General features: G+C 38.9%; 1 non-coding gene and 1 pseudogene across 1 annotated transcript; one reads left to right on the top strand and one right to left on the bottom strand.

Moving 5' to 3' along the window:
- The first annotated feature begins 5,889 nt into the window (after positions 1 to 5,889).
- Positions 5,890 to 6,022, top strand: LOC113832808. Its single transcript, XR_003480281.1, has one exon. It is a non-coding gene; the product is annotated as a small nucleolar RNA SNORA76 (small nucleolar RNA).
- A 2,064-nt stretch (positions 6,023 to 8,086) lies between these two features.
- On the bottom strand, positions 8,087 to 14,054 carry LOC100775028 (annotated as a pseudogene).
- Positions 14,055 to 14,452: the final 398 nt, after the last annotated feature.

The raw sequence follows: 14,452 nt of genomic DNA, 5'->3' as shown, positions 1-14,452 counted from the left end.
TTCTAGGCTGAGAGAGTATCAATGGGCTCCTTAAGTCCACTTGTACACTAGGGTTAAATACTGTTCCACTACCGGAGGCCCCATAGATTGCTGAGGCCTCCCAACTGACACCCACGTTCAGTGGGCCTGGCTCGGTTCTATGTTGGTTTCCCTCCTGTCAGTCTGGGGTCCATGAGCTCCCCCAGGTCAGCTGTTTCTGTGTGTTTCCTCGGAAGGTCTTGACCCCTTAGCTCATCATTCCTCCCTCTCTGCAACTGGATTCCAGGAGTCCAACTCAGTGTTTAGCTGTGGGTGTCTTCTCCCGCTTCCATGAGCTACTGGATGAAGGCTCTAGGATGGCGTATAAGGTAGTCATCAATCTCAATATAGGGGAAGGGCATTTAAGGTAATTTCTCCACTATTGCTTAGATTGTTAGTTGGGGTCATCCTTGTAGATCTCTGAACATTTCCTAGTGCTAGATTTCCCTTTAAACCTATAATGGCTTCCTCTATTAAGGTATTTCTTTTCTTGCTCTTCTCTATTCTTCCCCTGACTCAACGGTGGGGAAGTTAGGGAAGGAGGGAGTTAGGAGGAAGCAGGAAGATTGAGTGACAAATCTTTACTGTGAACAAGTACAGTATCCCATATCAAGTATCTTGAGGGCAGCATTTATTTTGACTTATAGTGAAAGAGGTTACAGTTCACCACTGGGAATGGGAGAATACTTGGTGGCTGCAGCAGGAGACATCATGTCACATTGTACCCTCATTCTCGATGTAGAACAAGATGAATACTGAAGTTTAGCTGTCTTTATCCTTACTATTGGGGTCAAGCATTCCATGCCACATGATATTTTTACCCAGATTCTGGGTAAGTAGAAACATCTTTCTATACACCCTTAGAAATGGATTTCAATGGTAATTCTAAATCCTGCCAAATTGACAGTCAAGAGTAATTATTCACAAAGAGAAACCTTATACATCATTTTTTTCAAGAGTTTCTTACTTCAAAATATGGGCTGTGGCATTTTTAAAATTTAAAACATCTTCCCTGAATGGGGAAGTGGAGGGGAGAAATGAGGGAGTGCGATGGTCGAGTTGGGGGGAAGAAAAGAGAGGGAGAGCAAGGAAAGATGACTTGATTGAGGGAGTCATTATGGGGCTAGATGGACCCAGCTAAGACCCTAAGCATTAGTGCAGAAGGTACCTGAACTAGCTTCCCCTATAATCAGGTTGATGACTACCTTAATTATCATCATAGAACATTTGTCCAGCAATTGATGGAAGCAGATGCAGAGATCCACAGTTAAGCACTGTGCCGAGCTCCCAGAGTCCATTTGAAGAGAAGGAGGATAATATGAGCAAAGGGGTAAACACCATTTTGGGGATACCCAAAGTCACTTCCATGTTTTGGCTGAGGTTAATCATAGTGCAAAGATCATGGAACTGTGGGTATTCTCACACAAGTAAATTTCTATTTATCTTTATGTATAGATGTTAGATTTCTAGATTACAAGGTAATTTTATTATATATGTATATATGTAGGTGCTTTACTCTTACTTTCCCTCATAGTGCCTCCTTTCCACAAGTGTGTGTGTGTGTGTGTGATAAATATGAATTCTGAATTTTTTGTGGAATCTCAAAATATGCAAACTAGTCATAGAAACCTTTAACAAAAGGAACAAAGATGAAAATATAATACTCTATGATTTCAGAATATGACATATTGAAGCAGGATGGTACTAGCATAAAAATAGATATATTGGCTAATAGAGTATATATATACATATACATGATTTATGGAAATAAATCTATACATTTTTCAGATAGTAAGTGCATCCAATGAAAAAGATAGTATCTTTAATTAATGTAGTTGAAAAGCTAGATATCTGCAAATGGACATTAGCAATTGGATGATTAACAATAATAAATGCAATAAACTAAACATGTATTAAATATACTTTACATCTTATCAAAATAAATAAAGTGCTACTAAAATATGTATTGAAAGTGTTAATAATGAGGAATTAACCTTATGACACTAGTTTGAGCAATTGTTTATTGGTGATGGCCACCAAAATACAGGCAATAAATAAATAAAATTATATTATTGAGAAACTTCATTTACATATAAAGAAATAAATCAATGTCATCATAATTTTATAAAACTCTACAGAATAGGAAAGAGTCATTTGCAAACCATACATCTTATAATGAGTTGCTTTCCAAGACAGATAAGGAAATTAAATAAATTATGCAAAAGTAGAATGTTTTGAATTAAAGTGAGAAAAGAATCAGAATTTCCATTTCTCCATAGAAGATGTACAGATGGCTAACAGATATATACAAAATTGTTTTGCCTGGCTGATCTTCACAGAAATCTAATTTAAATAATAATAATTTATGCTATCATATCTGTTGCAATTACTTCAAAAAGATAGCAAGAGATGGTGAAGATGTGAAGAAAAGGGAAACTCATTTTGGTTGAGAAGATGAATTAATATACTTGCTATAAATTGAAGACATGACATAATTTTGGTAGTTCATATGGTTTACAAATAATTGAGGCTGTATGCCTTTGTGAGAACATCAGTAAAATGCTGATGCTATCTTGCTTTGCTTTGGAAAACAGTTATTAAAGATCTTCTTTATTTTGAGAATGAAAAATCAAGGCACATAATATGCCAGAACTTACGAAATGATAAAGATTATGAAATGACTGGTATGTAGGTTGGACAAAGATGTTAATGAATGACAAATAATAAAGTTCCCATCAGTAATATGCAGAAAATGACTCAAAGATCTCATGGCATTGAAAGGACCATTTTTCTGTATTTTACAGTGTATTTTGCCAAACATTTGTTGACTTATTCGGTATATGGGGATCTCTGGATACCTTGTGTACCCACAGGGAAAGCTACTTGTAGGGCCTGAGGTTTCATTGGGAATTCATTTCATTGTTACATCAATTATATTCAGTCTAGATGGTTCCAAAGTGTTATATGCATACATTATTATCTTAAACTAATTGATAATTTAATAAATGTGTTTCTCTCTTATTTATCAGGCAATTATTTGGTGAGTTGCAACTAAAGTTCTTAGAAATATGCAGTTGTATTATTGGACAACATACATAGACAGTAGTATAAAAGTTTTCCTTTCTCATGTTTAATTCAGACATCCACTGGGCATATAAAGAAACAATGTATACAACAATTATGCAGTGAGACATATGTTGAAACTTTTATAATGTGCAGAAGAAAGCCATGCCTGTCTCTGGTATAGTATATATCATTTCTGGAAGCTATGTGACACACAGAATAAAAAATGAACAGGAACAGAAAGATATTTGGAGAAGATAGAGAAGTAGATTAAATCATGAAATATAAATAAATAGTTAAAAGAAAAGCTAAAAGGTCATGGTTGGGCTCACCAATGGTTTTAAATACACAATAACATAGATGAGAAGATGACAAAGACCTCGGAACTCAAGAGAAAGTTCTGACTTTCCTTCAGTCAGAAAGGCTCAAGAAAACCTTTATAATACTTACACCAAAACTTTGTTTATATACCCATCACACACACACACACACACACACACACACACACACACACACACACACACACTCAGGCATGGGTACACACATACAGGCACACCTGCACATCTATTTTCTCTACTGAAAGCTCCTAGGACCATTGAGGCAAACCTTATGAATTAGTCATGAGTAACAATTATACTATAGTGTTTTGTGGGTTGGTTCAATACTAAACATTATTTGACCAGAACCAAAGAAAATCTTGTTATTTGTTGAGCTACTGTTTTCTGTTTAACTGGAGACCTTGTCATGTATCCAGACAAGGGTCATATTTCCCTGTGTTTAGTGTAGTTGAAATAAACTATTTAAAAATATAAATTTCTCTTTAGAAGTCAAAGATCTCATTGTATTAGGCAATAAAAATATACAAAGCAAAGATTTTTGTATCTTAAAGGTAATTCTGTAATTCTTTTTTGACAACAAGAATTAAAATATAACTACATGTTTACCCCCTTCCCTTTGCTTCATCCAACCCCTCCTGTGCTTCCTCAATATCTCTATAACTCATCTCCCCTTTATCTTTAATGGTTACAAATAAATATGTAAATAAATATATAGATATATAACATATACATTTATAAGCATATAAATACAACATGCTGAGTCTGTTATTGTAGCTTGTGTGTTTATAACTGCAAGCTTTCCACTTGGTATTGGATAACCCATTAAGAACTCATTCCTGAGATAAAGGAGGAAGGGACAAGTTCATTGCTCTTCAGAAATTCTACCTAATAGCTTTATGCTCACTAGGCACATCCATTAATGTTTAAAATGCAAGAAATTACTACTAAATATGACTTAAACATTTTTGGAGAGCAAACAATTTGCTTAGGAATGAACATACTTGGACTAAAGTCTCTAGCAAGTTATGTAATGGAAGCCATGTGGAGTGAGGCCAGGAGTTAGCCCATCACAGAATTTAAGTTTTAAGATTGCCAAGAAGAAAGACCATAGTGAGTAAAAAGGTACATTAAAAATGCATCAATTTTCTTGCAGCTAATCTACAGTGGAAGGAAAAGAAAATGAATTTGCATCTACCCACATAGGTGAAGGCTATAGGAGACACTATAGGAATCAGAAAGACAGCTGATTTGTCTGGAGAAATCTTAGACCTGCTTTGGTATACAGACAGAGTCCTAAAGCAAGCAAATTAACAGTGCAATTCTCCCAGGAGATCTGGGAAGTTGAAGGAGGTGGTAAAATAGGTAGAACAGTAAAATGGTAGGTGGACCAGTCTAAGAAGAGGCTAGAGGAAACAACTGATTGTTGAAGTATAAATTTGTAAAATATTTTGAAAAAACAATTCATTAGCTTGTTTTAATTTAGACATCCTCATATCTTGAAAACCATCAAAGTTTTCTATTCCTAAGCAGCAGCCTTACATAAATGCATACAAGCGTTTGCCAGGAGAGATATATAAGATTTTTATAGCAGTCTTAATCAACATGAAACAGAAAAGAAAATCTCCATCCACATCATCAGAGACATTCTTAGATAATTCCTGATGTGGACTAACATGTCATAATCCCATCCATCAGCACAAGTCAATGCATTACAAGAGTAAGTGTCAATATGATATTGAGAAAGAAGAAATCCTCAGAAGACTATATGGGACATTATGCGATTTCATACTGACTACTGAAGAAAGATTGCAAAACAGATTGTAAGTAACAGTGTGTGAGATCAAATTTTTCAAAGGCTATTTTGAAAGACAAAGGTTTAGAAAATAATTTTCTTTTGGAAGCAGAAACAAACAGGACAGCAAGGGAGCTCATGGGAGCGATGCATAACATTGTATTACTATGTAGGACACTGAGTTCGGGGAAATATATTTTATTATTTGTATATAAATATATGTCTCTGTGTATAACTTGTGACATACTACATTAAGAAATCATTCAACATACTTTTCAATTGAAAAGGAAGAAAACTGATGAAAAGCATGAGACTTTGGTATGATTGGACATGGATAAATGTATAAGTGAGACATGAAAAGTGAAAAGTTCAACACCAGGGAATGCTTATAATTTCGAAGAAAGATGGGACTACATTTTTAAAGGAACAAACAATTTTCAGAAGGCTGGTTACACAATGGACAAGAAAATTTGATAGTACCACTGAAGAGACTAGTATTGGATGATAACATGCGAGTATAGATAAGTTAAGATTAATAAAATGTGTCAGAGAGACAGAATCAAGAGACAGGTGGGTGCTGTAGTTTAACGTCAGAGAGAGAGAGAGAGAGAGAGAGAGAGAGAGAGAGAGAGAGAGAGAGAGAGAGAGAGAGAGAGAGAGATTAGTTAAAATATTGATGCACTGTCTTCGAACCTCTGGCACCCCTCTTTGTGGCATGGTGGGTTAAGCTTCTGTACCATAGTAGTTGCTGGTGCATAACTGGGGTTGCCTGCCCAATTGCAGGCAGCCCTTTCAACCCCTAGCTACAATAAAAAAGTCCAAGAAATGACAAAAGTAAACATTGTTGTGGAATAATCTTTTTGGATACTGTAAAGATGGGTCTTTACCAAAGCACCTTCTTATTGGTTAAATAAGGAACTGAATGACCAATAGTTAGGCAGCAAGAGGTTAGATGGGATTTGGGGGTAGAGAGAGAGGGAAAAGGAGATGAATCTAAGCACAGGAGAGATGCCAGAGGACATGGAGAGAAAACAGGAGGTGCAAGAGGCAAAATATAGATTAATATAAATGGGTTAATTTAAGAGATCATTATAATAGCTAGTGGGACAAGCCTAAGTTATAAACTGAGCTTTCAGGATTTTTAATAAGTCTCCATGTCATTTGTGTGTGTGTGTGAGCTGACAGCCCAAAGGAAAACCCGTCTACATGACCTTAAACTTCCATGAGATAATGAAGAAAAAAGGAGGAAACATCACTTTTATTAATGGCCAAAACCCAGCAATAACAAATCACTAAGACTCTTTGAAAGGAAAATGGATAGGGAAAACTACTCAAAACCTATACATGTGCATCCAAAGCAGAATGGCATCAACTTCTCTAGGATTGTTAGATCCTGTATGATGCTTCAGCTGACTACTACAATGAGCTTTGAGTTATATTGATAACTTTAGTTTTATCTTTCCAAACTGAATTCTTCTCTTAGTAACTTAGGCATTTGTCACTTAGAAAAAATCCCCAAGAACTAGAATTCAATTATGTTTAGTTCCTTAGAAATGCCACGGCCCACAGGCAAGTCTTTGCAGTTACTTCTATTGATTTTAGGACACTTTTATTTATCAGTTTCCCAGAACATCTTGAAAACTGTCTACACAGCTTATCGACATCTTAGCTTGCCAAATGTGATAGTTTGTGTCTGCATTACTGGGAAATAACAAATTTTAGCTAGTTTCTAATGAGAAATTATGTGAGTTTTTAAATTTTGTATTGAATAAAAATTATTTCGGGCAAGAATGATTTGCTTACACAACACTATCCCTCACTTCTGTGGATGGTTGAGTTGACCTGAGTGACTGTGAATTCATCACAACTTTTAGTCTTCACTGTGAAACACTCACCATGAATAAAACCTAATGAAAATACTTGTTTTTCTAAATCTAGATGAGGGGACAAGATTCCCGTGTCTTCAAACAGCCCCTGGGTTTTGAAGCAGCGGTGAGTACATGTCTACAACTTGGAGGCTATACACATGTGACATCGCTGAAAAACACAGGAGTCCTAATTCTTGAACATTTGAGTTGACATGTCATCCTTATGGCTGTCTATGTTTAAAGTTTCCATTGCTCATTTTCTTCATTTGTAAGTTTCAAATAATACTAGTGAACATTGTTGGGAGGATGTTTATAGGTATTTACAGTTACCACCATAGAACTATTCTCACCACAATAATTAATAGCAGAGCTATGTGCTGTATCATGATTTTTCATTCAAGTACAGACCACATACTCACTCCTCTGTGCTGTGGAACTTCCATGGGAGTAAAAATTTCATTTCCCATCCACCCTGCTATTATGATAGAGGTGTCACTCAACTGCTCATGGTCATGTTGATGTAATGAACTTCAAACACTATCTGCAGCATAAAAATAATGTAAGCATATTTGATAATGATAAAAATGGTTGTCTGACTTGTTTATGATTCGTTATGCAAGACATTTCTTACTATTTTAGAGTGTTATTTCTACTTACAGAAAAATACCACTGTGAACCTCAATGTAGTGTTACACTGTGGGCTCTTTTTTTTTTTTTTGGCTCTTACTGGGGCTTTTATTTTGTATGTAGAACTTCTGGGGTAGGGGGTTCTTGCCTGTGTCTACCCTAGAGATTACACTGGGCTCAGACACTAGCTTGGAAGTGAGGGGACAGAAATAATGACTCAGTTAATCACATAATTACAAAGCTGGTGTTTCCAGCAGGGCTCCAGGTGGCCTAAGGAAGAGGTGGCATGGGAGGGCCAAGCACTGGGCCGGCCTTGAGCTGCTTTGATGACATCGGGGACAGGGTCTAAGCAGCAGGTGTTTCCAGGATCTCTACCCACTTTACTTGGCCAGGGGGTTCCTGAAACATCTGCCAGCAAACTTGGCCTTACAGCCCAGCTCTTCCTCGATTCTAAGGATCTGATTGTACTTGGCCAGGTTCTCAGATTGGCAAGGGCCACCAGTCTTGATCTGCCCAGTGCAGAGCCCCACCACCAGGTCGGCGATGAAAGAAAGTGTCCTCTGTCTGCCTAGAGCGATGGGACACAATGACGCCCCAGCCATTAGACTGAGCCAGCTTACACGCCTGCAGAGACTCAGTCACAGAGCCAATCTGGTTGACTTTGAGTAGGAGGGAGTTGCAGGACTTCTCACTGACAGCCTTGGCAATCCTCTTAGGGTTGGTTACTGTGAGATCATCTCCAATCACCTGGATACCGGCACTAGATGTGAACATTTTCCAGGCCTCAGTCGTCCTGGTCAAAGGGGTCCTTGATGGACACCACTGGATACTCCTGGATGAAGGACTTATACAGATCAGCCAGCTGGCCGGGTGTGATGTACCTGCTGGGGTCATCAGGAGACTTGAAGTCCAAGTCATACTTGCCAGACCTGAAACTCAGAGGCAGCCACGTCCATGCCGATGACAACCTGGTCGGTGTAGCCAGCCTTATGCAGCTCCAGAGCTTCTTTGTTCTTCAGGATGTTGGGCGTGAACACCCACATCACCCACATTGGTGGCATCCTTCCCGTATTTCTCCTTGATGACATTCTTCAGATTGTGGTAAACCTCTGCACCAACGCGCATGGCTTCCAGGAAGCTGGATGCCCCCAGGGGAAGGATCATGAATTCCTGCATGGCCAGCTTGTTGCCAGCATGGGAACCGCCATTGATCATGTTGAAAGCAGGGACCGGCAGAATGCCTTCAGGGTTGCCAGCCAAGTCAGCGATGTGACGGTACAGGGGTACCCCCTTTTCTGTGGCAGCAGTTTTGCAGACAGCCAGGGACACTCCCAGGATGGCATTTGCACCAAATTTAGATTTATTCTCAGTGGGGTCCATCTCAATCATTAGCTTGTCGATCTTCTTTGGCTCCACAACGTTCAGTTTCTTGCTAACCAGAGCAAGTGCAATAGTTTTATTGATGTGCTCAACAGCCTTTGAGTCACCCTTCCCCATGCAGTGACTCTTATCATTGTCGCGGAGTTCCAGGGCCTCGTAGATGCCAGCGGAGGCACTGCTGGGCACATCAGCTCGGAAGAGACCTTTTGAGGTGTAGAGATCAACTTCAACAGTGGGGTTCCCACGGGAATCATAGATCTCTCGGGCGTGGACCTCGAGAATAGACAGTCGGGTGTCCGGTGAGGAAAAGAAGAGAGGTTTCTATAAACACCCTGGAGAGCGTTTAGGAGGGACCGGACGTGCGCGCAAGCTGGCTCCCAAGCTGATCTCCACTGTGGGCTCTTATATGTCTGTGTTTACTAAATCTCTTGGTCACAGCGGGTTACTCTGACTGATGAACTGAGTCTAAGTTTGTATAAACACACTTTATGATGTCCAGAAAATGATGAGATACCTTGAAGATGCATTCCTTAGAACATGTATGCATTGTTAAGGGAGGCAGGACTGCCCCCAAAGTCTACCACTGTTATTACTCCTAAGAAATTGCACAGATACCCTTAGCCTAAAACATGTAGAGGCAAACAATCTCTGTGAACATATGACATCTAAGAAGAATTTATTACTGAGGACTGTTTGTAGAACAATTGACCTTTTTCTTCTGCACATTGATTTTTAATAAGAAAATACAATATAATAAGATAAAACAAAAAGAAACACATCAGAATACACAGTGCAAGCAGACAAATGATAAAAGAACCCAGGAAGCATATATAGATGCAGAAAGCCACTTATTTGCACACTTGGGAATCCCATAGAAACACAAACCAGGAAACTATAATATATATGTAAAGGACCTGTATAGCAAAGGGAGAAAACGAGTCTCTCTCTCTCTCTCTCTCTCTCTCTCTCTCTCTCTCTCTGTCACACACACACACACAGAGAGAGAGAGAGAGAGAGAGAGAGAGAGAGAGAGAGAGGGAGGGAGGGAGAGAGAGAAAGAAACAGAGACAGAGACAGAGAGACAGAGACAGAATATATATGCATATAAAAATTTAAAAACCCTGACATGGCATTATAAGACAAGATACCTCCAAAGATGCCGTTGTGTTCATTTTCTGTTGACCATCTACTGCTTGGCATGTGGCCTACGTTTAAGAGTAGTTTGTTCAATGGCATCATGAAATTTACAGGCAAATGAATGAAACTTGGAGAAATCACCCTGAGTGAGATAACCCAGACCCAGGAAGACAAACATGGTATGTAGTTACTTATAAGTGGACATTAAAGGTAAAAGATAATCATACTACAGTCCACAGACCCAGAGAGGCTAGGTAACAAGAAGTGCTTACATGAGGACATCAGGATCTCCCTGGGAGAGGGAAATAGAATAGATTTTGCAGGAGGCATACAGAGGGAAGGGACTGAGAATAGGAGGGATCAACTGGGGGAGAGAATAAATACTGAGAAAAATGACTGGAATTTGGAGGGCCTTTCTGGGCAAAGTGGAAACCTAGTGCAAGGAACATTGTGTAACTATAAGAGTAACTTTAGCACAGACTCCTAATAATGGAGGACATGGAGCCTGAGCAGGTCATCTTCTGTAACCTGGCAAGGCCTTAAGTGGAGCAATTGGGACAATGACCCAGTACTAAAAACTTCCACCTATGAATCATCAGCAAAGGGGCCAGAGGGACTTCATTCAGCTATTGATGGGAATAGATGCAGAGTCCCATAGCTAAACATTAGGCGGAGCTCAGGAAGTCCTGTAGAGGAAGGGGAGGAAGGGTTAGAGGAACCAGAAGGTTCAGGGACTCCAAGAGAACAAGGCTCACAGAATCAACTAACCACGACTCATAGAGATCAGAAAGCCTGTAAGGGGTCTGACCTAGGTCCTCTGCATATATGTTATGTCTGAGTAGCTTGGTACCCTTGGTGATTCCTAACAGTGGGAGTGGGAGCAGTTGCTGGCTCCTTTGCCTATTTTGGGACCCTTTTCCTACCACTGGGTTGCCTCACCCAGCCTTGATGTGATAGTATGTGTCTGGTCTTATAGTACAATACTATGCAGTGTTTGTTGATGTCCCTGGGAGGCCTGATTTTTTCTGAGAGGAGACAAAGGGAGACTGGATGGGGGAGAAGGGAGGGAGATGGGGGAGGAGAGGGAGAAAAGGGAGGAGAAGCTAAGGGGAGAGTAGGAATGTAATATATGAGAGAATTTTAAAAAAAGAGTAGATTGTTTCCCCAGTAGACTCCCTTAAAGAAAAATGAGGGTCTTTTTTTTGACAAGTGGTTATAAATTGAAGTTAGCTTCAGTGTTAGAGATGGGGGACATGTATTCGCTTCTCCTTTCAGCTCTAGGACCCCATCTGGGGCAGACCTGTGCAGGTCCTGTGCATGCTGTCTCAGTCTCTGTGTGTTGATTTTATAAGTATGACTTTATGCAAAATTACATCCAAAACTCACCCTTGTCCTCGAACATCCTGAAATGCCATTAACAGTAATTGCTTGAAACGGTGAAGAGAAAATTTAAATTTCAGAGAAACAAGTCTTCCGTTCTGAGTAAAGATGTCTAGAAAGAAGTCACAGTGATGTCCATCTTGTAGAAGCACATTCCTGTCATTCCTGTCACTGCGGCAGGGGTGTGGGGTTGCTGGACAAGGTTTTCAATACTCTAGAAAGCAGACTATATGGAAGTGGGCAAAGTAACTCTTCTTTTAAACTATTTTATAGGTTCACATAAAATGGGAGGGTCGAAATGCAACAATTCAGTTACTTACCATCACTTTGATTTCATTTGTTTGCATTTCTTAGTTTATTGCGATATCTCCTAGTAGAGAAGATTTGTAAAAAAAAAAAAAAAAAAAAAAACCCTTTTTGGTGTATTAATCACTGCTGATTTTTCTACTAAAATTATTTTCTATATGTAGCTATATGTAGTAATTAATATGTAGCTATAAGCCTGTTAGGCACAAATATAAGGAGGCCAATGAAAGTGGCCAAATTCAGAGCTTACTCATCTAAAGTAATGATCAGAGATTTAAAATAGATTTGGTCTCATACCTTGTTCATAGGGCTTGACTGATATATGCCTCATTCTCTGTACACTGCTAGAATAGCTGTTCGTGGCTGAACGGCACATCTTTTCATTGCATATAATTAATAAAGATCATAAACATTACAGGAAATAGTTCTTGGTTCACTATGAACTTAGAACTTTAAGCTAAAAATATTCAGGAATTTTATAATCATTTTTAAACAACCCAATTCTTGCCTTCAGCTACGTTTCTACTAACTGGACTTGTGTATTTGCTGATTCGTGGTATGCTTTGTACCTGCCATATTGAATGCTCTGAGGAATGCCAAGTTTTTGGCTAAAACCGAGTATCAGTCGGTGTTCTGGTTTTCAGGTTTGTCTTTACTTCTCTCACATTTATGAATTCTCATGAAGTTTCAGATAACTTTCAATGTTAAATGCTTTGCCTGCTCATCAACTGTGTTTTAAATCCAGAACAGTTAAAATATTAAAGTTTTCTCCTTCAGATTCTTTTCCACAGACATTTCTGGAGAAAATGAGTGATGTAGCATTCTGTTGAGATTCATAGTTCCTGACATACTTTCCACAGTGAATATATAGCAAACAGCAAAATGGTATATCAATGCTGTATGAAATGTATTTACATAAGTCACTTTCCATTTTGTCCTATTAAAATAATGCTGGCTTCTGGGGTGCCCTGCCTCTGCGCTTAACTTTAATGCTTTATTTTGTGGAAGATTGCCTCCATATATCTTAATAACACCAGGCATTTGTGTGGTTTGTGAAGAGATATCCTGCTGATCATAATGATAGACATCTTCTTTTACCTTTTGGGAGTTTAAAACACAACATATAAATGGTTAAGTATATTTCTTCTGTGGTTGAGCAAGCATGAACCTTTCTTAAGGATTTACAAAATGTGAGGCTGGGAAAAAGGTGATTACAGACAAGTGTGCAGAAGCAATTGTCTGCATGATAGAAAACTGAATCTAATTTGGTTTAAGGGAAAGTTTGCAAACAGCTAATACTACCAAAAGAAAGATGACAATGTCAGAAGTGACATCATTACACTACATCTTTATATTCAGAAAAATGATGCCAGTCTATTCATATCAGAATTTCACCAGTGACATTTCTCAATGGGTGATGAGAGAACAAAACTTTTCATTTGCTAGAAAAGAGTGTCTGTGGATAAAAAGAGAAAGAGTCCTTTTTGAACTTTTTTTATTGACATGAGATACTTACTGTAAATACATATACTCAACATTCTCTAATAATAGGTCATGTGTCCTATGAAGACATACTAGAATTATGAATAATTCTGATCTGAACACTTGAAGAACCATTGATAGTAGCATTTATTTGCCTAGATAGCAACATTTAGTTACTTGACTAGCCTTTTCTGCTCAGCTTGAACATTGTAAGTGACTTTCATGCTTTTCCTCCCACTGCTTTTTCAGCTTGGATGACAGTTTAACTGATAATCCAGCTCCACTTCTTTCCTTTCGTGATATTTATGCAATTGAAATCAACATGAAACAACTTAAATAAGAGCTTAGGAAAAGTAGTGGGGCCCTGTGGTTACTTCTGTGGAAAATCTAACTCTTGTTTGGAGTGCAAAGGTATGGGGTGGGGGAGATGTTTCTTTGAAATTAAGCAAAAACCTTCCTCTATTTTCAGTGTAGATAACTGATGAAACAGTTCCCAAATGCACAGACATGGTAGAAGTTTCACTCCTCACATGGAATCCCATTTCCATAAAAGATGGAGTCCAAGTTCCTCAAAGGATCTGTGCCTAATCGTCCACTTCTTTGGAAATGTTTACATCGGCTGCTTACCTGAGTACAAGCCTTCCTCCTATTGCTCATCTCCATTTGACCAGTTCCTCAATTTCTCACAATGCATCATCTTGTGTCACCACTAATGCACAGGTATTTGTGGTGGGGATGTCAATGGATTCCACGATCTCGGTTTTCTTTTGTGTAACCTTGCCTGTTGTTCCTTCCTTTCCCACAGCCGAAGATTTTCACATTTTTTTTTAAAATTTATTTATTAGTTCTAGTTAGGGAACAAGCTTGTTTCACATGTAAGTCCCTTCTCCCTCTCCCTCTCCCTCCCCTCACCCCCATCCCTCCTCCCCCACCCCAACCTACCCCCATCCCATCCACCCACCACTCCCCAGACAGGGTAGGGCCCTCAATGGGGGCTCTGCAAAGTCTACCAAATCTTCCTGTGCTGGTCCTGGGCCCTTCCCCATGTGTCCAGGGCCAGT

This window comes from Cricetulus griseus, assembly GCF_003668045.3.
Source record: "Cricetulus griseus strain 17A/GY chromosome 1 unlocalized genomic scaffold, alternate assembly CriGri-PICRH-1.0 chr1_1, whole genome shotgun sequence".
Classification (NCBI taxonomy): domain Eukaryota; kingdom Metazoa; phylum Chordata; class Mammalia; order Rodentia; family Cricetidae; genus Cricetulus; species Cricetulus griseus.
Note: the sequence above shows the minus strand (reverse complement) of the source record. Positions and strands in the feature narration are given on the sequence as shown.